This window comes from Podarcis melisellensis (genome assembly GCF_964234715.1).
Source record: "Podarcis melisellensis genome assembly, chromosome: 4".
NCBI classification, from domain to species: Eukaryota; Metazoa; Chordata; class Lepidosauria; order Squamata; family Lacertidae; genus Podarcis; species Podarcis melisellensis.
Genome location: NC_138531.1, coordinates 69915987 through 69937075, shown reverse-complemented (window position 1 = coordinate 69937075; position 21089 = coordinate 69915987). Strand labels below are relative to the sequence as shown.

The window sequence follows — 21089 nt, the reverse complement described above, 5'->3', positions numbered from 1 at the left end:
CTGAAGTTGAGGTTCCAATACTTTGGCCACTTCATGAGAAGAGAAGACTCCCTGGAAAAGACCCTGATGTTGGGAAAGATGGAGGCCACAAGGAGAAGAGGACGACAGAGGATGAGATGGTTGGACAGTGTTCTCGAAGCTACCAACATGAGTCTGACCAAACTGCGGGAGGCAGTGGAACACAGGAGTGCCTGGCGTGCTCTGGTCCATGGGGTCACGAAGTGTCAGACACGACTAAACGACTAAACAACAACAAATGATCACTTATCTATCTTCCTTCTGATAGTGAGTTATCTTCCATCTCAGCACAACCCAGCTGCTTTCAAACTGCCCAGAATCAGACTTCAATATCATAAAAGATACACACCTTGAATGTCTGCTATATTTCCAGCTCTGTTTATACTTGTCTTTTTCTTAGCACAGATGATGATGCTTAATCTGTGTTGCCCTTCTTTCTTTTTTTAAGGTTTACATGCTCAGTGTGTGTTTTTGCAATGAGCAGAAGGGTTTTTGCACTTAGGTTCATTAAAACTCCAGGGAGCATCACTGTTTGTATTTGCAAAGAAGAGTTGACAATGGATGATACATTGGTGTTAACTAGTATCCTAGGGTATACCAAATGTTTAATTACTCAGAGACTGGGCTGTGCAATAGACCAGCTCAAAGCAAGTTAAATATATGTTGCTATGGTTCATGCTTTGCTTTCTTAGATCTTTTAAATCATTTCCTTTGTTAAATTAAATGTGAATAGCATGATACAAATTTGAGCAACTGCTCCAGAACAATGGAAACACTTTCCCTGTAATTCCCTGAGTAGAGATAATATAAGTATGGAAATGATTAGTTGCTCCTGCCTGACAGGGATTCCCAAGACTCAGCTGAATGCAAGTTTTAATTAGTAGATTAATCAACTAAACTTATAGTTGATTAACTGATAGGTAAGGGTTTGATCAGTGAGGCTTAGAATTAAGGGCACCATTCTTTGTTTGTACTTGGCTCTGACATAGTAATACAGAAATGGTCTCTCTCACAAGAGTTTGTGGTTTCCCAAATTTCATATCCCTAAAGTGAAAACTACAAAGTATGTTGGTACTATCTCAACAAATAACAGGTAGAGGTAGGACTTTGATGGATCCTGATTTAAAATGTTCTAGGGGTGGCATGAACTAAAACATGCTAGTATAAAACAGCTGATTCTTACAAAAGTGAAACATGGGGCCTGACTGTTTTTTGTATTTGTCAGTGTCATGTTTTAAATATGATGGGTTCTTTTTCTCTTTGGTGCTGTCACTGTCTTCAATCACAAATTGTGAACCTGCATGCAGACCATACTATCTCAAAATGCCACAGTTTGCAGTAGCAGCAGGTAAGTAATGCACAGTTATTCATATTATGTATTTTTTTTTACTATTTTATGGTGGTACTCAAGGGTACACAGTACCGGCACCTTTTCCCCCAAATGACACTTATTCTAACAACTTCATAGTGAGTACAAGCACCTTTTATTCTTAAAAAAGCAATCTGTAAAACCAGTGATAAATAGTCGTATTAAACCTCCTTTAGACATGCACTTGTTGGTGTAGTTGCATCTAGATCAGGGGTGGGGAATCTGTAGCGCAAAGGCAGCATGCAGTCTTCAGCCTAAATTCCTGCAGGTGTGAAGAAGAGAAGGAAAGTAGGTGAAAATCAGCAGCAGACCACCAAACTGAGGGAGTATTGGAAGAAAGTGGGGTTAAGATCTGGCCTTCCTTTAGCAGCCTGCTGAGTGGGGAAGAAAAGCAGGGAGAAAAGGGGTTAACTCCACCCCTAAAACTAAAGTCATTTTGTTTGTTGTTCTCTCCCAATCTGTTGAGACAGATGTCTGCTTTTCCCCCCCTTTCTCATCTCCACTCATCCTTTAAATAGTTCCTACCTGAATAAAGCCTTTGAACTCCAGAAACTGTAAGCAATTATTCCACTCTAATTCACCCGAGCTGCAAGGTCTGCTAACAAGAGCTGGGGGAGCAAATAAATATCTAGAGAAGATAATTCTCGAGAAGTCTACAGAAAATAATTTCTATAGATATTTTCTATAAAAGTAGCCTGAATACTGTACAAAGAAATTTTTATATTCCTGTGCTAGATACTCCCTTGATAGCAAAACAGCAACATTACTACCTACACTGAACAATAACCATTGTTAAGACCTTAACTTTAAGCCTATTTCTCTAACAATTTTTAGATTGCAATCCTAAACATGCTTACCTGGCAATAAATCCCATATTTATGAATAGGGCTTGCACTGTTAATTGGCTTTTGGCATCATTCTGAGTGTTACTTGATGCAATTCTAATCACTTAGCATAGAAAAAGAAAACACAACATAGTATTAAAACACATCTGAGTGTTCAGATAATGAGTTCAAAGCTTGTGCCACATCCATTTCCTTGTGATAAGCTCTGGTCAAAATACGATCCCTTTCTCTTGCCAGCTCTAGCAGTCAATCATCATGCTTTTCTCAGAATTTCATCCAGAAGAAACATTAAAAAGATGTGCTGTTTATTCAAATGCTTCAGTGCCTTCTGTTTCCAGAGACTTTAAAAATAGTTTTAGAATCTCAGAAGGAAGACATAATTTCTTTTTTTAATACCAGTTTATTGCAGTATCTGTCACTGTGGCAATCATAATGTGCAAGTGCAGATGTTTTCAGAAGCTGCAGGTTTCATTTTTAGATAAGCATCACCAATAACTTCAGAAAGGTCCCCCCCCCCCATCTCTTTCTCTCCCGGCGCCCCTGTTTCCTTTATCCTTCTGCCTGCCTGTTCTGTTTGTGTACGTGTGTTCATGGGTTTTCTTAGAGAAAGGGCGTCCGTCTTCCTAAGCTGACCTGGAAAATGATGTGTAAAATATTGTAATGCATCAATTTATCAAGTTATCTCCCCTGAGATTGCAGGTGGGGGGAGATGATTGAGATCACTATATTAAGCTGTTTGCTCATAAGACCCCAAGCTAATATCACTTCATTTCAAAGCTGTGCTCTCAAGCTTTTTCATCTCACTTTGCGATCTGAACTGCTTTGAAACCTGCCATCTGCTTTTAATATTTCCAAAGCGCCATGGCTTCAAGGTGTAACCTCTTTGCCTCATAGAAAGAAACCCACATGAATCAAGAATCCTTTCAAATGACAGTACCTGGATTGAAGTGAACACTAAATTGTAACTCCTTCCCATAGTAGCATTGTCATATTACTCAAAAGTTGGGAAGGCGTGGGATCATGGACTCTTCCAATGTGGTGCAGATCTTTCAGTGATAGAGTTGTAGCTTGTGCCGTATCAAGTTTCTCCCCGTCCTCGTCCCTTTATTTAATTTTGGTATGATATTTCCATTATGTCACTTGCTATTGTTGCCCCAAATTTCCTAAGTGTCATGTACCCCCTAGGCAAAGGATAAAATGGATGTGCTTAAGAAAGCAAAGGCGCTTAAAAAGGAATGAAATACCTTTATAGCAGATTCGAATCATGTCTCTTCCCAAAAAACCTGGAAACTGTAGTTTACCCCTTTGTTGTTGTTTAGTGATTTAGTCATGTCCGACTCTTCGTGACCCCATGGACCAGAGCACGCCAGGCACTTCTGTCCTCCACTGCCTCCTGCAGTTTGATCAAACTCATGCTGGTAGCTTCAAGAACACCATCCAACCAGTTTACCCCTTACAGAGCTACAATTCCCAACACTCTTTAAGAAACTACACTTTCCAGGATTATTTAAAGGTATGGTGTCAACACAGCTTTATTCTAAAACATTTTCCTTTATTGACATTTTGTGTGCATGTTTTAGATGTGTCCTTTACACACCAAAATAAAAGTGTAAATCTAAAAGGAGAGAGGAGGTTATCAGCAATGGGTTGTTTTGTGTTTAGAACACAAACACACACACCATGAATTGTAAAGTCTTCTGCCCGAAATCTTTTGAAGGCCAAAGTTTAAAATTGAAAGGTGGTAAACTGGAGGCCACTGGCAATAATATTAGGTCCATTTTCCTGAAATTCTGTTCCTTGCTTTTTCATTTTATGATAAAAAGATGCTTGTTCCCCAAATGGATAGCAGCTGTCGGATCTAAATGTACATGTTATTACCATGCTTGTTTTTCTGTGACTCCAATCCACATTGTACTTCACTGACTAGTAACATTACACTGCACATCTGACATGTGATAAAAAGTAGATGATTCAAAACATATGGCTGGCATCTATGGTGTCTGCCAAAGTACTGGTTGGAAATTGTACTCAGACAGACTGGAATCATGGCTATCTTGCTTTCTTTGATTCTACGATGGTATCTGGTACTTTTTCATATGAAAGCTCATGTTTTATTCACCTTGATGTCTCAAAAGGTTATTTACTATGCTTAGCAAAGGAACTATATTGAAATGGATACAGTATCAAAGGATCTTGAAACCACAAAGCATGAATTAAACAATGGGGGATGACAGTAGATCTGTGGTAGAACATTTGCCTTGAATTCAGAGTTCCCAGGTTCAATCCCTGCCATCTCCAAGATTCGTAAAGTCGTCTCTCTGAAACCCTGGAAATCCACTGCCATTCAGGATAGATGGACCCAATGGTCTTACTCAGTATCAGGCTGCTTCCTATATTCCTTTTAAATATTGAATGAGATAGTTGAAAAATCCTTCCTTATGTTCATAAAATGAGTTTGTGTTGGTGTAATCAAGATGACGGCTGTTTCTTTGCTATCCAAAGAGGCCCTCAGCCTTGTATACCTGAAGGAGCTTCTTTACACCCATGGTTCAGCCCAGACACTGAGATCTAGCACCGAGGGCCTTCTGGCAGTCCCTCACTGCAAGAAGTGAAGCTACAGGGAACCAGGGAGAGGGCCTTCTTGGCAATGGTACCCACCCTGGGGAACACCCTCCCATCAGATATCAAGGAGATTAATAACTAGGTGAATTTTCTCTGAAGGCAGATTAACATCTGAAGGCAGCCCCATAAGGGAAGCTTTTTAATGTGTAATGTTTTATTATGTTTTTATATCTGTTGGAAGCCTCCCAGAGTGGGTGGGGCAACCCAGTCAGATGGGTGGGGTACAGATAAAAAATTAGTAGGAGGAAGAGGAGAAGGAGCTGGGCAGTGGTGATCATTATTTCCTTGCATCTACATGCATAGGAGATATGGAAAACCTCACAGCGAACCTGCCCACCACCATATTCCTCTTAAGCATTTCCAAGGAATGGGTACAGTTGGGTAGCATGCCTTCTCAAACAGAATGAGACAGGAACCATCTAATTTTTTTGTCAGTTAGTAAGGTGCATGAATCCTTTCCAGTGCCTTTTCCTTCTCCAGATATGTAATTTCTAGTAGACACTCTTATCAATAAGTGTCTCTGCAGAGTTGCCCAATTAGTCAAAGTTAGAATACTTCCAGAAGTCCCCAAATAGAACTTCAAAATCTGCTTCACTTTAATCTATATTTGCTGAATTAGAGAAGGGTAGAATCCAGATAATACTGATATCAATGAAAATGTCACAACTGCATACAGTGATACACCCTGATTCTGTATAGGACATGTTGATATTGGAACAAAGTCAGAAGGTGGAGGACTATTAATGTCCACATCTAAAATCTATTTACTTTGATATTTTTCAGGCATAGACGGGATTGCTATTATTATTTTTTTCATTTCATTTCTATATTGTTTTAAATTTTACAGGGAAAAAATCTCAAAGTCATTTACAACTTCCATTAAAGTATAAAATGGAACAATGTAGAATAAAGCATTACAGAAGAAAGTCAGATATAAAGTATGCATTCAAAGCAAGATAATTAACAGGAGACTAGCATATTATCTTAAAGATTTCAAAATAAAATATTACAAAGGAGGTCAAGTGCAGAATGCACACAACACAGCAAAATTAACAAAAAAAATTAACCTTTCAAAAGAAAACATTAGTAAAAGAAGTTGGATATAAAATTCACATATAAATGCATAATTAGCAAAAGAATAATAATAATAATCTTAAGAAAAGGTTATATTATATAATTTGGTTAGAACTGATCCCCCATACCTCCCATCGCACACCAGTAATGTAAGGGACATCAGCATTGTGTGGATCACCTGGATCATTTCATACTAGCATATCCCTTCCATGTGGACTGCTGATACTAAGATGAAAATATCCACATGATTAGGCCTACACATATGATGATTTAACATAAGGAATGGTATGCCCAATTGGGTTGTGTGTCTGTTGTGTAATCTACAAGGCTGTGGGGAGTATTGTGTGCCCGAAACAGATGGATGGGAAGCAAGCATCCCCATCTCATGAAACTGCATTTGAATGGACCAATCGTGTGCAAGCAAGGGGGTGTGGCTTGAGTGGTAGACCTGAGTGAAGACTTCAGCCCTTAGTCTTCACTCAGGTCCAATCACTGGGCACTCCTAAGCTCAGTTGGAGCTGGATTCCCCATCTCCCACTCTATGTAGCATATGGTCCTGCTTGGAGGTGAGAGAGGATGCCCTACCTAAGATCTTGCTATGGGAATATTTGGTCACTGTATTCAGGGACAAAGATGAATTTGCCTGCAGACAAACTGGGCCTCTCTGAGGGTTTTGCCTACCTCATATCAATTGTCACAACTTGTTGGCAGATAAGGCATTGGGTTAGATCCTTAGTCTAGGTGGAAGGGGTGGGGGGGTTGGGAGCCCACCCACACCTGCTTCTGGGAATTGGAGGTACCCCGTTAAAGGTTCCCAGAATGGTGGTGTTGGAGGGAGTGCTCCTATTTGATGTACATCATAGGAAGAGCCTTAACCCAGGATCAACCCTGCAAAATAAGCAACCAGCAGTCAGGCTGGATGATTTAGGATATATAACCAATGCCTACAGTAGGGGGGGGAGTATTTGATCCTCTGCTAAATTTGCCTGTTTCCTTCTGATGAATAAGTCCAGAAATTTTGCAGGGGATCAAATACTCCCCCCCCCCTCACTGTATGCCAAAGCCTACTTATATCTCTAAACAGTAAATTTGTGGCCTATTTGAACTGAAGATGTTTTTTTTTTATAAGATATTTATTAAATTTTCACAGATAACAAAACAGAAAAAACAAACAATACACAAACAAAAAAGAACAAGTATAATTTCAATCCCTTGTTTTCTTAAACTTACTTCCCTGACCGCCTCATACCTCCCCTTTCTGTATCCCAATTTCTAATTATTAGTTCAGCAAATCCTCTCCCTTAATTTTCAGTTAATTTCTAACCTTTCTTTTCTTTTTACATAACCCTTTCAGCTGAAAACCAATTAATTTCTAAACCATCGTCATGCTAGCATTCATTAATTTTGCAATGTTTCCTAAGATAGTCTTTAAATTTCTTCCAATCTTCTTCCGCCGTCTCTCTTCCCTGGTCTCGGATTCTGCCGGTCATTTCTGCCAATCCCATGTAGTCTTGAACTGAAGATGTTTGCCCTCCTCCACCTCCTCGTGGCACCGCCACTGGCAGGAGGCTGCTTTGACCCGCCTTCCCCTCCACAGGAAAAGCATTTAGCTCCGTGCTTTGCCTCAACACTTCTTGGACATTGGGGGAGGTGGCCCCCACCCCCAAAATATTCAGGGGGCCAAAAGGGCTCAGCTCCCAGGAAGAACATAAGAGCCTGATGGATCAGGACAAAGGCCCATCTAGTCCAGCTTCCAGTTCTCGAAGAGGCCAATCAGATTTCTATGGGAAACCCACAAGCACAACACCTGTGTCCCCACGAGATTACAAGGGGTCAAACAAATTGGATGTACTGTGCCATATTAGAAGCAAAAAAAAACTTGTTTCGATGAATTGGAAGAGCCGCAAAAAGATTCCATTGAGCACATGGATTGATAATATGGACAGACTAGCTTCATATAAACAAATTGCAAGTCAACGCAAATTAAGAATGGATAAATATGAAGAAATCTGGAAGGAATATTTAAGCGATAAGGCGGACAGTGGAGGGAAATAGGGGGAAGAGAGGTGGGGAAATATTGTTAGAGGTACTCAAATCTGAAATGTTAAATTGTGTTATTATTGTGGTTTTTCTTGTGCTTTTTTGTGGTTGTTGTTTGTATTGAAAAAATGATTTAAAATATTAAAAAACAAAACAGCAACTGGAATTCAGAGGTATATTGACTGAAAGTGGAGGTAAAACAAAGGCATTGTGCCTAGTCGCTATGGATAGCACCTCATTGCCATGAATTTGTCTAATCCTCTTTGGAAGCCATCCAATTTGGTGGCCATCACTGCCTCCTGTCAGAGAGAGTTCCACAGTTTAACTACAGTGGTACCTCTGGTTATGTACTTAATTCGTTCCGGAGGTCCATTCTTAACCTGAAACTGTTCTTAACCTGAAGCACCACTTTAGCTAATGGGGCCTCCTGCTGCCACTGCGCCGCCGCCATCCGATTTCTGTTCTCATCCTGCAGCAAAATTCTTAACCCGAGGTACTATTTCTGGGTTAGCAGAGTCTGTAACCTGAAGCATATGTAACCTGAAGCGTATGTAACCCGAGGTACCACTGTAATCTGAAGAAGTGTCCATGCACATGAAAGCTTATACCCAGAACAAACTTAGGTGGTCTCTAAGGTGCTACTGGACAATTTTTTAAATTAATTTATTTATTTTGACACTTTAACTAAGTGCAGTATGAAGAAGTGCTTTCTTTTGTCTGTTCTAAGTCTTCCAACATTACTTCATTGAATGTCCCTGAGTTCTAGTGTTATAAGAGGATAAAAAAAATTCTCTGCCCACTTCCTCTACACCATGCATAATTTTATACTTCTCTATCATGTCTCCTCTTATTTGCCTTTTCTCTAAACTAAAAAGCCCCAAATGTCATAACCTTTCCTCATTGGGAGTTGCTGTATCCCCTTAATCATTGTGGTTGCCCTTTTCTGAACCTTTCAGTGGGAACAGAGATCATATGGATTACTTCTGAACTCTTTCTGTGAGTGGCCTGTGAGGGATGGAGAATGATTCTTTTTGCAACCTTCTAACTCCCGTTTCAGAGAACAATTTTTAAGTGACACATTGCCCAATCTGGGGATGTTCTATAAATGGGAAGTAGGGTATGCCCTGAAAGAATCAATATATAGAGATGGACTTAAGTAGCTTATAGATTTGACCTCTTCTCCACAGCCACAAAATGGCATCTGTTACTGCCACTGGAATAGTCTTTGTCATAGATAGGTCATAGGTTTAACTGTTGAGTAGAGTTCAGAATACGGGTAAATTATATTCTTATGGCCCTGAGTGTTTTTAGCATTTAGGGAAGATGTTGGATATATGATATTAGTGTAAAGATTTTCTTGACCCAAAGGGAATGCCACACATTTCATGGCAGATAGAATGTTTTCTGATGAGGTCATGCCACCTTCATTTTAATCATCAGTGAGTCTATGGTTTTGGCTCATGAGAGGATTAAAAAATAAAAGAAAATAAAAAAACATTTTTTTACACAAGTTATGGTTTAAACATTCATTACTCTTACAAATGGTTCCAGTGCTGAGGTATAGATTAATCAGTAGAGCATCTCAGGGTCGTAAATTGGAGCCCCATGTTGAGTGAAAGATTCCTGCAATGGACTAGATGATCTTCATGGTTTCTTCCAACTCTACAGTTCTATGATTTTTGATAAGTCCAGTCAATTTGTGCATCCTTGGATTGCTGACTTTTAAAAAAAATCCAGGCAACAGTCAATAAACGTGTTAGGCAAAAGTGGCCAGCTACAACCAATCTAATTACAACAAAAACTAAACCTGAAGAATGGAATATGTAAGAGGGTTTTTTTAGTGTGTGTGTGTGTGCGTGTGTGGCAACCATCAGAAAATAGTCCCATTTCATCTTTGTTATGGTTTTATTTTTGTTTAACTTTCAGTGGGATCAAATGGATATGTATGTGCTTTTTAATGCACATATATATTTGCTCTGGGTTCACTCCCTGACATCTCCAACTGAAAGATATAAAGTAGCAGGTGGAGCTTGCAACTTACATGAGGGTTTTGTTCTACGGATTGTCCCTAAAGCTTAAACTGTGTATAGTCAAAACCCATTGGGTTAAATGGCAGGTGGGATTGCCAACATCATTTCTCTTGAAACCACACTTCCTTTCCATCCCCTTTTAATTTTAATTTTATTTCTGCCACATGTGTAAAACTGAATGTTCACAAGTTAAATGTGCATAACCTGTGGGCTTTTTTTTAGTGTACTAGATAGAGCATTGGTTTGACTTTTTTTAAGGCAGCATTTGATTTCAAACTGGTAACATTCTTGGAATAAGTAGAGAGATCAACTCTGTCCTTATATATCCCCATTGAACTAGTGCTGTGCCATAAATATTTAAAAGTTCATGCTCAATTATGAAATATATCTTTTCGAGAAATATATAATTTAATTAAACTGCCATATATAATTGTGGTAACGGAGCAACGCTCTTTGAAGAATATCTTAAGAAAATGATGATGCTAAATCACCTTTTTACAAAAATCTGCAAATGATGTATTTCATTGGTAACTGAATCTAATGGAGCAATCGCTTACTCAAAAAATCTCACTCCAACAGAAGTTTGTCCCTTTTTAAGGTACCACAAGAGACTGTTTTTGCAACAGAAGATAAGCATGGTTTTGAATCTGGAATGGAATTGTGGTTACTTTATTTCCTGTTTCCATGATTCATCCACTAATGTTTTCTACTTGTGAAAAATAGTCCAGTTCATTTACAATGTAGTATTTTCACTGGAGAGCCACTGTGGAAAAGAAGTCAAAGTGTCTAATATCATGCCCCTTTGACAAATCATGTACAGCGTGTTCTCCAATAAATGAGAGCACGTGTTGCGGTGTGGGCCACCGGGCCAGGCCTCTTGTTGCCAGGCAGGTTAATAGTTGTTGCCTGGCATTGTGATTGGATAACCGGGTTGCTGGGGCAAATTGTATGTTGCAAATTGGGTGGGTGGGACCATGTTGTTTAGTCGTTTAGTCGTGTCCGACTCTTCGTGACCCCATGGACCAGAGAACGCCAGGCACCTCTGTCCTCCACTGCCTCCCGCAGTTTGGTCAAACTCATGCTGGTAACCTCGAAAACACTATCCAACCATCTCGTCCTCTGCCGTCCCCTTCTCCTTGTGCCCTCCATCTTTCCCAACATCAGGGTCTTCTCCAGGGAGTCTTCTGGTGGGACCATAGTCTTTAAATATTGGTGCACTCTGGTTTCTCTTTCTCTTTGCATTGTGATTGGATAACCGGGTTGCTGGGGCAAATTGTATGTTGCAAATTGGGTGGGTGGGACCATGTTGTTTAGTCGTTTAGTCGTGTCCGACTCTTCGTGACCCCATGGACCAGAGAACGCCAGGCACCTCTGCCCTCCACTGCCTCCCACAGTTTGGTCAAACTCGTGCTGGTAACCTCGAAAACACTATCCAACCATCTCGTCCTCTGCCGTCCCCTTCTCCTTGTGCCCTCCATCTTTCCCAACATCAGGGTCTTCTCCAGGGAGTCTTCTGGTGGGACCATAGTCTTTAAATATTGGTGCACTCTGGTTTCTTTCTCTTTGCAGAGTGCATCGGATCACCCGCCCGCCCTCTTTTCCAGTTGACCTTGCTTTGCCTATCATGGGGTCATCTGCCTTGGCGCAGGGCCCTAATAGGAATTTTGCCATTTGGTGATTGGCTGTGTCATTTGGTTTTTGCCTACTACTCAGCAATTCGTCACAACTTGTAAGGTTGCGGTTAGGCATTGGTTATAATATGCTGCTGGTGGAGGGGTCAGAATAGGCTGTGCCTGCCCCTCCTATTGCGCTGAAGGGAATTCAGTTAAAGGAATCCTGGGGCTTGCCACGATTTCGTCCAATCCCTGTCATGGGACCAGGGCCGCCCAATCCCTGTCATGGGAATCCCTGTCATGGGACCAGGGCCGGCAAGCTTTCGGGGAGCTGTTGGGGTGAGCGGCGTGGGTCCGACGCTTAGCTCAAATGACCCCCAAGTTTGACTTTCCCTTCTACTGGCTACCGATCGGACCTCGGGATGTCAGTTCTGTCCCAGGTGGGGGGACAGATAGTCATAACCAATGTCTAAACAACCACTCACTGATTTTGTATTTTAATAAAGTTGTGGCCAAAATAGTGCCCAAAAACCCAAAACTAAAATTACGTGTTATGTGTGAAGTTATTTGAGGGGTGGCCTAGGGACCTACACATGCAACTCACTTTCTTATTAAATGTATATCCTGCCTTTCCAGGTACTGGTCTTGAAGTTGATTAAGAAAAATAGAAGCAATATGCAAATAATTACACAAAGAGAGAAATTCCAAATTAAAACAAGTGATAGAGCAAAAACATGAGCAGATAGAAACAAAAGCAGAATCAAGGAGAGGTCAACTGAAACCCATATTCAAAAGCAATATTCACTCTGGTAGGACAAAGACAAATTAATCAATCAAGTCTTCAATGCTCCATAAAAGGCTAACAGAGAAAGTTCTAGAGAGGTCTCCCTGGGAATGGAGTTCTGATTTTCAGTTCATTTATAGAGTTCTATTTTTACCTTAGTTAACTGAGGGCGGTGTTTGTGTCATAACATTACATACAACAATACTTTGAAAGACAAAACCTTGGCAACTCTTGAACAATTTTAAATAGTCAATAAGACCACCAAATAAGTTTGGCACCAGTACAACAAACAAAAAAAGTAGGTAGTCTGCCCAATATATTTCTGATGTTATATTTCAGGTATGCTTAACAGATATATTCACTGAGCATTTAAAAAAGCCAACGCCAAATGATCATTGTAATATGTTGGTGACCAAACAAATTTCAAGTCCTTGTAACTGCTGAATATTTTGAAAGGAAGGAGGAAAGGGGGAAATATTGGTTGTAAGTCCCAGAAGACCTGTTCCCTGCCTTGCATCTTTTTTCCACCTGACCTGGGATGGCAGGGCCCTGACTAACTCCAGCTACAAAAGCTGAGGGAGTTGAACAGACTCTTGGGCTGGGGTGTTGCTTAGTGGTTTTGTTGGCAGGCTTTGTTGCTGCTATTGATATTATTTTTTGCATCTTTATTTTTAGATCTTATTATGATTTAATGTGGAAATTGTTAATTTAGTTGTATACATTTTGATGTGTTTTATTGAATGTTTATGACTATTTTTATTATATTTGTAATTATGTACTTTTTTTCATGTTATAAGCCGCCTTGACATGGTTTTGACGATGGAAAGGCCGCTTACAAATAAAATGCCTGCCTATGCCTGCCTGCCTGTATGAAATACATTGCAATATGATGCCTGCTTTAAAGCCTCGAATATTGGAATGAAAGTTGATGAGCATGGGCAACATTTCTAACTCTGAACCAAACACGAGACCCTTTTTCTTTTTTTTTCATATAAATTTTTATTAAGGTTTTTTAATACAAATGCATAATTAATAAACAACTTTGATTATTTAACATCTTTTCATTACTACTTTGGACTCCCTCACGTCTTCCGCTCCCACTTACATTGTTATAAAATTGTTTCCAAACAAATTATCATTTTGTTTACAATCTTAAATCCATTCATTTAAATACAGTATATTCCTTTCTCCAAAAAGGAGTATATTCTTTCCTTATTTCCCTTATCGTTAAACTCAAATCTAATTTAATGGTAAACAGTTATTTCTCCTCTGGCATCCTTGTTAACATTCAGCCAAATTACAATACTTTTGTAGATAAGTCTTGAATTTCTTCCAGTCTTCTTCAACCCTCTCCTCTCCCAGGTCTCGGATTCTGCCAGTCATCTCAGCTAGTTGCATATAGTCCATCAGCTGCATCTGCCATTCTTCCAGTGTGGGCAAATCTTGAGTTTTCCAATTCTTAGCGATGAGTATCCTTGCTGCCGTTGTTGCGTACATAAAAAATGTTCTGTCCTTCTTTAACACATTCTGGCCGACAATGCCCAGAAGGAAGGCCTCTGGTTTCTTGGTAAAGGTATACTTGAACACCTTTTTCAGCTCGTTATATATCATTTCCCAGAATACCTTCACTCTAGGGCAAGTCCACCAGAGGTGAAAGAATGTTCCTTCATTTTCCTTACATTTCCAACATTTATTATCAGACGCATGGTATATTTTGGCCAATTTAACTGGGGTCATGTACCATCTATATATCATTTTCATTACATTTTCCTTCAGAGCATTACATGCAGTGAAGTTCAACCCAGTGGTCCACAACCTTTCCCAGCCTTCAAACATAATATTATGCCCAATATCCTGTGCCCACTTTATCATAGCCGATTTAACCATTTCGTCTCGTGTGTTCCATTTCAGCAGCAAATTATACATTTTTGAAAGTACTTTAGTCTTAGGTTCTAACAGTTCTGTTTCCAACTTCGATTTCTCCACCTGGAATCCTAACTTTTTATCAATTTTAAACACTTCTTTAATCTGAGCGTAGTGTAACCAGTCTCGCACTTTTTCTTTCATTTTCTCTAAACTCTGCAGTTTCCAATTGTCTCCATCTCTTTCTAATATTTCCCAATACTTTGGCCAATTGGCCTCCATATTGGGTCTTTTTCGGGCCTTGGCTTCCAAGGGTGACAGCCACCTCGGAGTTTTATTTTCCAATAAGTCTTTATATTTTATCCAGACATTAAACACTGCTTTCCTGACAATATGGTTCTTGAAGGCCTTGTTAATCTTAACCTTATCATACCATAAGTATGCATGCCATCCAAACGCATTGTTAAAACCTTCCAAATCCAGTACGTCCGTGTCTTCAAGAAGTAGCCAGTCTTTTAGCCAGCAGAAACGGTCTTTTAGCCGTTAGTATCTTAAACTTAATTCTGGGCTTTTTGCCCTGCCAGACAAATTTAGAGATGTCTCTCTGCCACTTCCGGAAGCACTCCGTTTTGTCTACAATTTGTAATGTTTGAAACAGAAACAACATTTTTGGCAATACATTCATCTTAATGGCAGCTATTCGGCCTAGCAATGAAAGTTTTAATTTTGACCAACTATCCAAGTCTCTCTTAATTTCCGACCAACATTTTTCATAGTTATCCTTAAATAAACTCAGATTTTTTGCTGTTATGTTTACCCCTAGGTATTTCACTTTCTTAACCACAATTAATTCTGTCTCTCTCTGAAACCGTTCCGACTCTGTATCTGTCAATTTTTTTCCCAACACCTTAGTTTTCTGTTTATTTAACTTAAATCCCGCCACCCGACCAAAGTCTTGAATCAGCTGTAATACTCTTTTCGTACTAGATTCTGGCTCCTGCAATGTCAATACTAGGTCATCTGCAAAAGCTTTAAGTTTATATTGTTTCGCTCCGACCTGGATCCCTTCCACCAACCGGTCCCCTCTAATCATATTCAGGAGCACCTCCAGAACCGAAATAAATAACAACGGGGAAATCGGGCAGCCTTGTCGTGTTCCTTTTTCAATTTTAAACTCTTCTGTAACCACATTGTTAACTATCAGTTTAGCCTTTTGTTCTGAATATATTGCATCAATCCCATTCTCGAACCCCCGTCCCACTCCCATTTCTTTTAAATTCCCCTTCATAAACTTCCAGGATATGTTGTCAAAGGCCTTCTCCGTGTCTATAAAAATTAAATCTGCTTTTGTGTTTATGTCTGTTTGCAAAAGTTCCAATATGTCAATAATGTTCCTTGTATTGGCAAACATGTGTCTACCTGGAAGAAAGCCTGCCTGATCTTTAAAAGAAAGTAAAACAATGTCACTGCTTTAAGTCCAAAATCCTCTAGGGGGAGCTTAGAATGTCTTTAGGGAAGGAATCAAATCCAGTCAAACTAATAAATCTAATTCAATGTCCAGGGACCTCCACAAAGATAGATTTTAGCAGAGTTGATGCTTAAAACAAAACAATGTTTCTAACAGTGCTTACTGGAATACCAACAGGTGTTTCAAAATAGCAAGTTCAAACTCCCTCAGAATGTTTCAAAGTTTAGATTCAAAGTATCCAAATCTGCAGACTGACTGCTCAGTTACTCAGGCAGCTCCAGCGCCTGGGTTTCTTACTTAAATTATAATCCAATAGTCCAACAGAAGAAAGGTATCCTTGCCCCAATAGAAGTCCAAAAATCAGTCACTTAAAGTCCTTAGTCCACCCAAAAACAATTTAAATAGGTGCCAGATCGGTTAGTTAAAACGTTGCTCTTAGTCTCCACTCCTCCAGCTCTTTGCTTTTCAAGTTCAGTGTCAGCGGAAGACGGACTTCCTGTTTATCGTCAATCCGCTTTCAACCAAATTCAGTCTTTTAAGGTCTAAAAATTTGTAAGGTCCATATTACTCACGGGTTGTTGCTTTCCGAATTCAGAAATTTCAAGAAGAAAGGTCAGCGCTCACCGACAACAGCAACGCGGCTTCGCTCCGTTATTGCGAAACGACCCACAGTGCCGCTACCCCCTCCGCGATCCGGAGCCCCTTACGGGGTCCCTTCAACGTTTTGAGGGCTGCTCCTGGCGCCCGCCGGGTCTCAGGACCACAGGCTTCTGCCGCCTGTGGTTTTCCTGAATGGGTCTCCGCTTCGCCGCAGCGGACGACCCGTTTTCAGCGGAGCTTCCCTCTCCCGGTTAGAAGAGGGCAGCCATTGCCGTTCGCGCCGCCTCCGGAAGTGACACCAGACCCTTTTTCAAGGGGATCAGGAAATGTGTTTAGCACACTGCAATGAGATCAGTCATCTCCTTTGAGGAAAGAGATGTGAAAAGGATCTAGGAGTCTTAATAGACCACGAGCTTAACATTAGTCAGCTGTCTGTTGCAGTGAAAAAGAAAAATACTACATTGTGCTTACTATAGTCAATGATGGTTTGAAATTGCTTAACGTCATATTTTGCCAATGTCTCACATTTTTAAAAAATCCATTTTCCTCACCACCATGTCATGCTAAAATTTGTTTGATCATATTGAACTGCAACATAAAAACACTACATAGGAATTATAGTTATATTATATTTAGTCTGCTCTTTGTAACTACAAAGTGTGTGCCAACAACTTAGTGTGTTCTTCATAGATGTGTGTGCCAGCTATGGAAATATACAGCTTCTGTTTGGGTTTAACCTTCACTTTTGGAGGGCAGGACATAAAAGAGGCAACTCACAAGGATAAATGACAATATAGAGGAGACACATTTACTGAGAATATATCAATGTAGGAATCATATGGCATCATAAAACAACTATTCTAGTTTTTGATTAATCACAATGGCCATGTTCATGTAAAAATAAAAATATGGATAGTGATGTCAAGAAGGCATGACTGAAATGAAACAGAACATCAGAATACATTGGAAAGATCATTCTTCCAGATTTTGTGCTCCACTGAGTACTCATTTTTTTTGTCTTTTCCTTCTCACTTCTCCAAATTTTGTAATGCATTTCTCCACCCTTAAAACTGCATTAAAAAGAACATATATTGTGGGAAACAAAGTAAAAACAATGCAAGATTAAAAAAAAAACCTATGTAAATTGATGTAAAAATGGGACAATCTGAATTTAAGACTGGTTAAACAAGAAATAGATATAAACCAAAATTGACAGATCCATCCATCCCTAAGTAGAGATATTTGGCATTGCAGAGCATGCTCTCGACAATTGAGCTATGGGTCTTCTGTGACTCCTGCTCTGTATTAGATTTTAGCAATTTGTAGACTTTATTTCAAAGATTCATTCATCATATAACTATCATTTCATTTTAAGCTTCATTTAAAATGGAGGGAAATACAAGGTGGAATCCAGTTTTGTGTGAGTGAAATTCTATTCCCTCTTCTGCGGCAGATTGGGGAGATATTTAGAGGGTTGGAAAGAAGAAGAAAGGAAATGTCCCATGGAATTTTTAGCTCACCCATAGAAGTCTCACAATGGGAGGAGTTCCTAGAAATAGTGGACATCCTAGTCTCTCACACTAGACTTCCTTTTTATGGGCAGGCCCAAGGTGGATGGTACTTCCTCGGGCTGTCCAGAGCTGTGTCCCATTCAGCTGCTCTCTCCACACCCAGTTTCAGGGGCATCAGCTTTGTTGTGTTTCCCAAGGGTCCAAAAGCTTGGAAGAGCCCCCCCTACCTTTTTCTTCACCCTCTGCCCTTTCCTCCTCTTCCAGCTGCTCCATACGGGATACACTGTGAGACACTGTTCTCTTTGGACAGCATCTTCTCCCTGCTTCTATTACTGAAAGTCAAAGGAAGCTAACACATCAAGTGATGAGAACTGATGAGAGAATGGGTGTCATGCTTTGAGTTTTAGGAAACATCGTAAACACAGGATAGTTCCTGCATTGATAACAATTGTTTTTGAACAGAGCTTGCATGGGAGTGGGGCGGGGAGTAGGAATGTTTCACCACTACTGAATTTCTCATCGGAAGCTATCATTCTGGCCCAAATGATCTTGCATGCAAATTGGAATCACATGTGATAAGTTTTTTTTAACCCTTTCCCCAATGTTTTATTTAGTTCCTTATAAGTCTACACTTTTAATATTGTACACATTCTCTCTCTCTCTCTCTCTCTCTCTCTCTCTGTGTGTGTGTGTGTGTGTGTGTAATCTATTGACCTTTGCTTTGTAGAACCAGAATGGGTGACTGATTAGCACTGATGATTAGCAGCTTTCAGCTTTTTGCAGGAGCATTGAAATACCTGCTTCCTCCTGGATTGCCCAGTATAGTGTTCAGTAATTTCTGCACACATTCAAGTGGCATCTCCAAAAAGTTATCAGGAATGTGCAGATACTCCTGAAAAAAAATTCAGTAGTCTTATCAAAATCACTTTTTTACTTTCCTCAAATGTTTCATTTGACCAGGGTTCTTCAAATTTACCTCAAAATTTGGTAGCAACTAGAAGAAATTTGTTACTTACATTAGTTAAATGTACAGGTACCTGCCAATGCAAGGTGTGACTTCTGAAAGCAATATAAGATGAAAGGGAGGCACAAACCAAACACCAGCAAAGATCCCATGTATAATTCTTCCCCATCCTTATCTTCAGAGACAGATGCCTAATTTGCCATTGCATCCATGACAGGGATTTGAAAGTAATAAGCAACAGGTCTCTCTGTGTGTGTTTTTCTAGCTCTAACATGCCTTAGGTTTGTTGGCAGAAACCTAACAGAAACATATTTGTATTTTATACTAGATAGTTACTGGTTGATTAGGTTGCTGATAAATCTAACGGATGAAACTGCTGCAGCATTCAAAGTGACTGAAGCAAAGGAAGGGTGAAGGCAACAACCAAGATGAATCTTCATGCTGCCGATTTCAGTAGGAGACCCACATTCATTTTAAATTGGAGGAGGATAAATAGGGATAAATGTAATGACAGCCTTTTGTTCTGAGGATCCTGTCGTGGAGCACTTGAAAGCCTCAGCAAATAATGAGAGAGGCAGGAAGAACAGCAGCAAGTGCAGGAGGGAAACAGTGAGGCAGAGAGCAAGAGAACACCTAGAGGGAATATCTGTCTTTATAATCATCCCAGAGACAAAAGGAAAAGCTCAGAAGCCAGCAGAACTTGCTGCGAGCAATAATCTGAATATAAAAGTGCAAAGGGCTACAGTAGATCATGTGCTCCAGCAGCAACACTTCCCTCTCCCTGAAAACCTCTTCAGCATTTATCCTGCATTATAAAGCTTTGATTTACCTCCAAGCTCCGAGCTCTTGATCTCCTGTTTCGATTCCCTCCCTCCTCTCCTCTCTCTCTGGTACTGTCTCCCTTTAAAAAATATTTTGTAGTGTTGTCACAGTGTTCTCGCCATTCTGCTTCCCCTGCCCAATATGTTTGTTTCTAGGAAGCTCACATCTTGCTAAGTTGCTGCAGTTAGCTTTCACTGCTATTAATCACATTTTTAAAAAATAATAATAATCTGGAACAAGTCAGTCGTTGCCTATAGGCTCAGGAAATACAGGCAGTGTCATGAAGGAACTTTGAACAAGAAAGCCAGCAAGCTTGGTTGCTTTTGGGCTGCTTGTGAATTTCCAGTTCAAGGGTTAGCAGCATTAACTGTGCTTAACTGTACATGATGGCACAAATGCCTCCTTCATTCTTCAGAGACCACACACAGTAATGCATTTCCCTTGATGCATCTTCTTACCAGTGGTGGACCTACTGAACAGAAAAAAATGGACCTAGAAGAATCTGGAAATAGACAGGCTTAGTTGATTTCTATCTAGCTGATGTAATCACCAGCCCCCAGATCAAACCTAATAATCCCATCCAATATTTTTCAGTAGCATAGAGCAAGTATAGCAGAGCATATGCCAGTTTGATCAAATAACCCTAGTGAATTCGAGAAAGCAAGCAAAGTCATGCATTGAAGGGACAGAAAAGGGAAGCAAGCAACCCCAAGGCTATTAACCAATATGCCCCGAGCCTGCATATATATATATATATATATTGCTTTCGTAGATTTTCACGGGTATCTTCCCGTGTAAAAGTTGGGGTGTCTAGGCGACGTTTCGACGAGGTCTCACTCGTCATCTTCAGGCTGGTGCTTTCGGCTTCTTGTTACTGGAACAGAGCAGGATCTCAGTGTTTGAGTTCCTATAAATACTGTTGAGGGGGTGTGGTGTATAGCCTCCAATGTTCTGGGCAGAGAGGAAGTTCCCAGGCTAGTGTGCCTTTTCTTCTTTTGTTCCTTAATTACTTGAGGGATATCCTGAGTGATTTCTTGAGTGATATCCTGAGTACCACTTAGGTGGGTCATTAGGTGTGGATTAGTTGCTAAAGTCTTTGTGTCTTGACCTCTTGAACTTTGTGAAGAGTTTTTCTGAGAAGATGGCTGTACTGCACTTAGTTGTGCTCTGGCTTGGCTTCGTGTATAGGGGCGAGCTGTGGTTTTGTGGCTTGTGTCAGCCAGATCTGTGTAGGGATTGCAGGGGGGTGCAGCATCCGGAGGTGCCACCATGGTTTGGCTACTGGATGGTGTCTGTAATTTATCTGTGGAGAGGGTCTGGGTTTGGGTCTGGTGTGGTTGATTGGTGATGGCGTTCTGTGTGCCTCTGGATCTGGTGTCAGTTTTTGTGGGGAGGGCTAATTTCCAGATGTCTGGCAAGCGGGATGTGTCGTCACGCTTGTTCATGTTGTGAGGGTGTTTCTCTAT

General features: G+C 40.3%; 1 long non-coding RNA gene across 1 annotated transcript; it reads left to right on the top strand.

Moving 5' to 3' along the window:
• Positions 1-6362: 6362 nt before the first annotated feature.
• Positions 6363-19636, top strand: LOC309368497. Its single transcript, XR_014167789.1, has 2 exons — positions 6363-6494; positions 19130-19636. It is a non-coding gene; the product is annotated as an uncharacterized lncRNA (long non-coding RNA).
• Positions 19637-21089: the final 1453 nt, after the last annotated feature.